The 6,623-nt window shown below is 46.3% G+C and overlaps 1 protein-coding gene across 1 annotated transcript in view; it reads left to right on the forward strand.

Annotated features, from left to right (window-relative positions):
- The first annotated feature begins 2,874 nt into the window (after window positions 1-2,874).
- RXRA (retinoid X receptor alpha) overlaps window positions 2,875-6,623 on the forward strand; it is a 202,707-nt gene continuing 198,958 nt past the window's right edge. The window contains exon 1 of the mRNA XM_006028620.3: window positions 2,875-3,013. The gene's annotated coding sequence lies outside the window, so the exon portion shown is untranslated. The remainder of the gene's footprint in view (window positions 3,014-6,623) is intronic.

Raw genomic sequence — 6,623 nt, forward strand, 5'->3', positions numbered from 1 at the left:
GGTCATGCAATTCTGGTTCATTTATTTCCTACGGCCACGTAGTTGAGGGCTGAGCCGTTCTTTGCCTGGGGGTCTGGTTTGCTTGGTGGCTATATCATTTCTTTGGTTTATCCTCTGTGATGGGATCAGGGGCATAACAGGCAATGTGGTATCTGGCTCATAGACTCCTCCTTTCTCATAACAGCAATATCCTCAACATTGTGAGTTAAACCCTGCAGTTCTTGTTCTCCTACCCAATCTATGACACACAGGTGCTATCATAAGCAACTCCACTGACTTCAGTGAAATGACTCTGGCTTTCTATAAGTGTGATTGCCGTTGGCTTTCATGGGAACCTGTGCTCCTAAACCCCTTTGGCACTTCCAGAAATCCCACCACTAAGAATGAAACATGTCTTTAGTTTGGACTTGGTGTTTACAGAGGCAAAAGTCCCATTGAAACCAATGGGGCTATGGTATTAGGGAGAGTAGTATCATGTGTGCCCAAGACTTTTGGAGATACCCTGGGAAAATGATTGCATATGTATAAAGAAAATAATTGCCAGCATGATTTGTAGGACTGCTGCATCCCAAATCAGTAACCAGGGTTGCAGCTCTGTTATGATGGGCATTGCACACCCATAGAGCAGAAACAGGTTTTGCACCCAAGACCTTTCCAAGCGTGGGAAGAAAGGGAGTATGGTACAAATGGGAGAGTGAGGTGACTTGGTCCACGAGCTGGGACTTCCCTCACTCCAGCCTTGCAAGAAAGGAGATGTTTTCTCAGTGGGATACAGCTACGCCCCAGAGAAGCACCTAGGTCAGCGGAGGTCTCCCTTGGCGCTTGCTCTCGCGCTCACCCTTTACATTTTTAAAGAGCGACTGACTGCATAAAAATGACCTCCTGAAATCTCCCAGGGCTTCGCTGCTGTTGTTCCAAGCAGAGTCTTTCAGCCCAGTCCCTCCAACCGGTTTACATGCAAGAGCAGCGTCCTCCTCCCAGTGAGGTGCCTTCAGCGCAGCCAGACTGAGTTCCCCATTCAGAGAGGAGCCCCCTATTAATAAGAAAAGCAAGAGCCTGTTGTAATTAATGACTGAGCAATTCATCAAACATTCATGGATCGTACTGGCTTTCCACACGGAGCTCTAGCTTTCTTGCAGGAAAGGCTGGGAGTGGAGATGTGGGCAGGTTGGGCAGCTGGGGGAGGACTAATAATAGCAAGGGCTGGGTTTTCAAGACAGACAGCAGAGTTTCATTGCTGCTAGTGGTACCTGCTGCTTCTCCAGCCACTGACTCCCAGCTGGGCCCATTTTGAAGACAGTCCCACTGGGATGCGTAGATTTGCCCGAAAGCTGCTTCCCCAGACAGGACAGCCGGGTTTCCTGAAGGGTAATGTCAGGGGCATGAAACAGCCTGGCAACCCAGAGACAAGATAGGTGGCTGCCCTGCCCTTTTGGATGCCTCTGCAAGGCTATAGATGGTAATAGCGGCAGGGTGCAAATATCATGAGATCCGTGTCATCTCAGCTCCTCTCTCCTTTGCCCTTCTCTGCTCTGGATCACATGGGGCTGACACAGATCTCGCTGGGCGACATGCAGGGGAGGACCTATGTGTTGGGAGACATCACTACACACCTACTGACACCCGGGCAAACTCATTGCAACTCTGACGGGGAGCTGCAATGAGAACAGAACCCAGGGACTCCTGACGCCCACTTCCCTCATCTGTGCACATCTGCCCCAGAGCCGGGTTGGACTGGGGGTAACTCTTTGTGGATAAACAGCCCACTCCCCTCTTATGCTGGGGGCTGTTTAAGCCCAGATGGACAGACCTCCTTAGATTTTGCATTGATCTTTCCCTCCCCTTTGTTGTGTGCAACCCAGACAACTCACCTGCCCACTCAACACCTTGTCACCCTCATCCACCCACAGCTGCACAAAGGTAACCTCTCTATAACCTTGCCCACACACTTCCATGCCAGGGAGGGAAGTCCTTGGAGATCTTCTGTGCTTTTACAAACTTTGTGCAGCCGGTTGCAGTCGCGCTGAGAGGGGCTGCTCGGCTGGGATGCCACAAACTGACATCAGCAGAATAAAATATGACCCTGGCAGTAATCTGATAGAAGTTGATGGCAATGTGTGTATATGTGTCGGGGGGAGAAGAGCCTTTTGAAAGTATAGTTTCTTTCAATGCATTGCTGGGAAGACCATTAGGCAAACCACTAGATTATTTTTCACATTCTTCAGTGCAAAACTACTGCATTTTATGACCACTATCAATAACAGCTATCATATTACTAATGCTACAGTTGCCACATATATAATATTTAAATCACATTTGCGGCTGACAGAGACCTATGGATATTCTCAATCCCAACAGGCTATTACGGTTCATATCATGTCTGTCATATAAATATTATGAATCATTTCCCACTATCTTTATAGGGGCTGCATTGACATCGTTGAAAAAGGCTATGGGTTCTGCTGAATACTGGCTGCATATTTATATACACCTTATGTATATGTATGTGTATGGGGAGAGATTTATACAACAATCGTTGGTAATAAATGCCCCCGATAAAGCATATTATCTTCACACTTCATTTGCAAAGTGTTTCATATGCAGAGATGAGGAAAAGGCTAGAAGAGAAAGCAACAGTGAAGCTGGCTGGGGCAAAAGCTCAGCGGGTATGTATCAGTGTAGCTTGATTGACTTCCTTTCCAATAAGCAAATTAACCCCAGCTGAGGTTCAGGCCTTGTTACAGAGTCTGCTAGTGAAACAAGGGGTTCGGACATCACGGGATCAGGTCTTCTGGTGCAGTGAATTAACGCTATTCCATTGACTTGGCCGATTTATCCCAGCTGATGAGCTAGGAAAGCGATGCCCCAAATGCTTTCCCCAGAAGGCTGCGAAAAGCTGATATTTCCAGCATCACATTCAGGTTTCAGTGAGTGAGCATTTCTTTCTCTCCAGACTGGTGACTTCTGGCCTGGACAATCAGACCTAGAGATGGATCCCCAGCTCTTGGAAGAGGTAGGAACAGGTCGGCCTCATGTTGACTCCGAATCTTTTTGCAAGTAGGTGATTACTATCAGTTAGCAAATCTCTGCACAGCTCCCACCCCTGCTAGAGTCATGTCAGCCTGGTTTTACCAGGGAGAGGAACCCAGATCCAGAAGTTAGGAGACTTGTCTGAGGCCATCCTGTCCCCAACCAGGAGCCCTGACTCCCCAGGTCTGTTTTAACCCTTTAACCAAACCATCGAGGAATAGACAGACAAGGACGAATGCCTCTTTATAGCTTCGAGGTTATAATAAATTCTTTAACCATCATTTGACGTCCCATGCTCAGCAGCTACCGTGCAGCACAATGCCTCTTGCATTGCCTTGCTCTTCTGACCGAGCTGTTTCCAAAACAGAGGCGAGCGCAGTGTCTCTGCCCATGTCCATCGTGGGAATGTGGTTCCCAGAGTCAGACAGATCAAATCAATCATGTACATTTTGCTCTCTAAACAAACATCGTCTGCCTCTTAAATGGTTCTGGGAAAAAACAAGATGATAACTTTGAATCTAGGAGGCTTATGGAAATGACTTTAAGATGGTTGCTTGCTTTCTTCTTTTTTTTCTTTTGCATTAACAACACCTCTTATAGGAACCAGACACTGGATTCAGTAGACATCAGATTTTATTAGTATCATTTATTACTGGTATTACATAGAGCCTAGACACTCCAGCTAGCTAATATCCAGGGACTGTGCTGGGTGCTGTGTGGACAGACTGTGTGATAAATGCCCTGCCTTAGAGAGCCTACCCCCTAGATAAGCAAGACGGAAAATGTGGGGGAAGGGAAACAGATGTTCTAGATATTTCACCCCAGCACAGCTGGTACTTTGCTGTACTGCATGGGTCTAAGGGGTCTAGAAAGAAGGATGCAAAGGGCTGATGGAAGCCCATTCAGTTTGATAACTGGGGTCTGCTAAAAGTGCGAGGGACTATGGGGTACCTTTTGCTGAAGGTTAATTGGAGGAGTTTCTAGATATCTTCTATTTTCCTGGACAGAATAATGGGGTCCATTTTAAAGGCAATGGGACAAACTCTGGGCAAAGGCCTTTACAACCCCATTACCTTCCAGGGGACAACAATGATCTAGTTGCGGATGAGATCTGCACTGGGGGCTGGAAATGCTCTGATGTCTTTAGCAAGCAAGGTAGGTATAGATGAAAGCTGCCTGGGGGCCTCTGTCTAAAGGCAGTCATCTCACTGTCTGCTGCATTTTGTTTCCGGGTCATTTGTAGAGCTTTACACCTTTGAGCAGTACTGGACTTGCCTCGGCAAGATATTTGCCCCAGTGTGATGAGAAGAAAACAGGAGGATGCCTTTCCAAGCATGTTTTACCATGCGTGGCTATGGCAGAGGGCCAGTTCTAGCAACCCAGCAAATTCTGCCCTCATCTCGATGAGTACTACCCCACAGAAATCTTTGAAACCAGAATAATTTCCATAAATAAGATGACCCCACACCATGTTCTTCCCAGGGAGACTTTATATATTTGTTCTCTCTTTCACTGCTTTTTTCCCCGCAGGGAAAGCCAGCTTGTTACCAGGACATAGGACAGGGTGGAGACACCCCAGGTTCTGATTTTGCTCCAACAGAGTTGCAGATTAGTACCGCCTCAATCCCACTAAGGAAAATACCATCTTTTCTCATGTTTAAGACACCCGAGCATATCAGACGCGCCTTGCTTTTGAAAGGCAAAATGAAGAAAAGAAATCTTTCCTTGCCATAAGTAACTGAGTAGCAGCAGCGAGGGAGCTGAGCCTGTTCACTGTCGATTTTGGGTTTCAGCCAGCTAGCGGCAGAACCTGCTCTTACCGTATTTCCCAGATATAATGCATGCTCCAATTTCCAGCCGCTGGTTTTTGGGGAAAAGGTGTGTGTTGTATGTGGGAAAGTAGGGTACTTGAGGCTGCGCTGTTCAAAGCCACCTAATTGATCTGGACACCCAATCCCTCTTTTGAATTTTCCCTTAAATATCTAGAACATAGAGAGAGGCAATAGAGAGAGAGCTTGTGCCAGGTAGGGTTGCATCTACTGATCCCATCCTCAGCCATTGCAAGGTTTCGCAGCTAAGCACAGCAGGAAAATGCATTTCCCTCACTTGGTTGGTGAACAAGATGTTCCTAACCATGAGCAAAGAGCCACTGTAGGAGCTGTTATTCTGCGGTATGTGATCCTCGCGGCTTCTGACATTCAAGTTATTTAGGAGAGAGCCAAGAAGGGGCAAAGATAGCAAGCAGCACTGGCCATATTTGAGAGGCCAGCTTCCTCTCACGCAGCATCAGAACGTCGAGACACCCCAGGGCCAAGCAGACGTACAAGCCAAAGACTTAGAAAAGCAAGCTTATTTTTTAAATTATTTAAGTCCTCCCCTAAGAAGTACAAAGCCAGAGTTCAGTGTGGCACACAGGGGCCTGGTGGAGCTTATTAAAGTAATAGGCACATTAAAATTCACAGGTGAGGGGAAAAAAACGGTCTGTAACTAGAGAAATATCTCTGATACCTTCTGGCATCCTAGAGAGATGCAAATATGGGACCTCATCCAGCTGTCTCATTCAGGGGCCAAAGTCCCATTGCCTGCTCTGGGAGTTTCACCCGAGTAAGACGTGCAGGATTAGGCCTGTGCTTGTCACTGCAATTAACATTTAGATCCACATTTAACGCGAATTCTTACAGGCTGGTTAGGGAGAAATTTAATTTGCTCTTAACAGCTTGGCAGGAGGGGAGTGTGAAGTACACGAGTTACGGTGGTTCCATATTTTATAGCCTATGAAGGTGTATTTTCGGTAGGGAGTCTAATGATCCGTGTACATTGTGTGTTTTGCACATCCTCTCTGCTTTGGGACGAAGTTTGGGACCGGATCCTCAGCTGGTATGTGATGGTGATCCATCTTATTGATACCAGCCAATGGTTTGGCCCATTATTCCCTCTTTGTCCCTCCATCCATCTACACGAACACATGCAAATTCATACTGGTTCAGATCTCTCTTTCTCTTGCATTGCCGTGACCCCTTTGACTGGAATGGTGCTTTCAGCGAAAGGGAAATTTGAATCTATCTGCAGTCACACACATTTCCCTTCATCGCTCCAAAGAAGGCCAGGGGTTCATTGGCCATATAAATTAGTTTAACCCTTGTTATATATTAGTGCATGGAGACACAATTGATTATAACTTACTTCAGATTTATTTAAATTGATCTCCGCTTTTGCATGGCTGGGTGTTGAACATATGCACGTACTAAATCTCTGACTTTCCAACAGCAGCAAGCAGACAGAAACATTGAACTTGAGTTTCTCTAACACCCTACCACCCATTTATAATTTTTTTCCCAGGAGTTAAAATAACTCAGCCATAAAAAACTGACTTGGAGATGAAACTTGGCATGCAAAGTCCCAGCCCGGGAGCAAATGAAGTTGCTGGTTATAAACACACACGTACCAAAATCTGTTTGGGCATGCTTAAATTACAGGAGCAGAGGATAAAAAGGATTGAGGTACTTGACTTTGCTTTAACTTCTGAATGAGTGTCACTTTGCAGCTGTTTGCTTCTGACATGGAAAGGGGCCTGTTGGTATTTTTAATTCCTG

Source organism: Alligator sinensis, unplaced genomic scaffold, assembly GCF_000455745.1.
Source record: "Alligator sinensis unplaced genomic scaffold, ASM45574v1 scaffold611_1, whole genome shotgun sequence".
Classification (NCBI taxonomy): domain Eukaryota; kingdom Metazoa; phylum Chordata; order Crocodylia; family Alligatoridae; genus Alligator; species Alligator sinensis.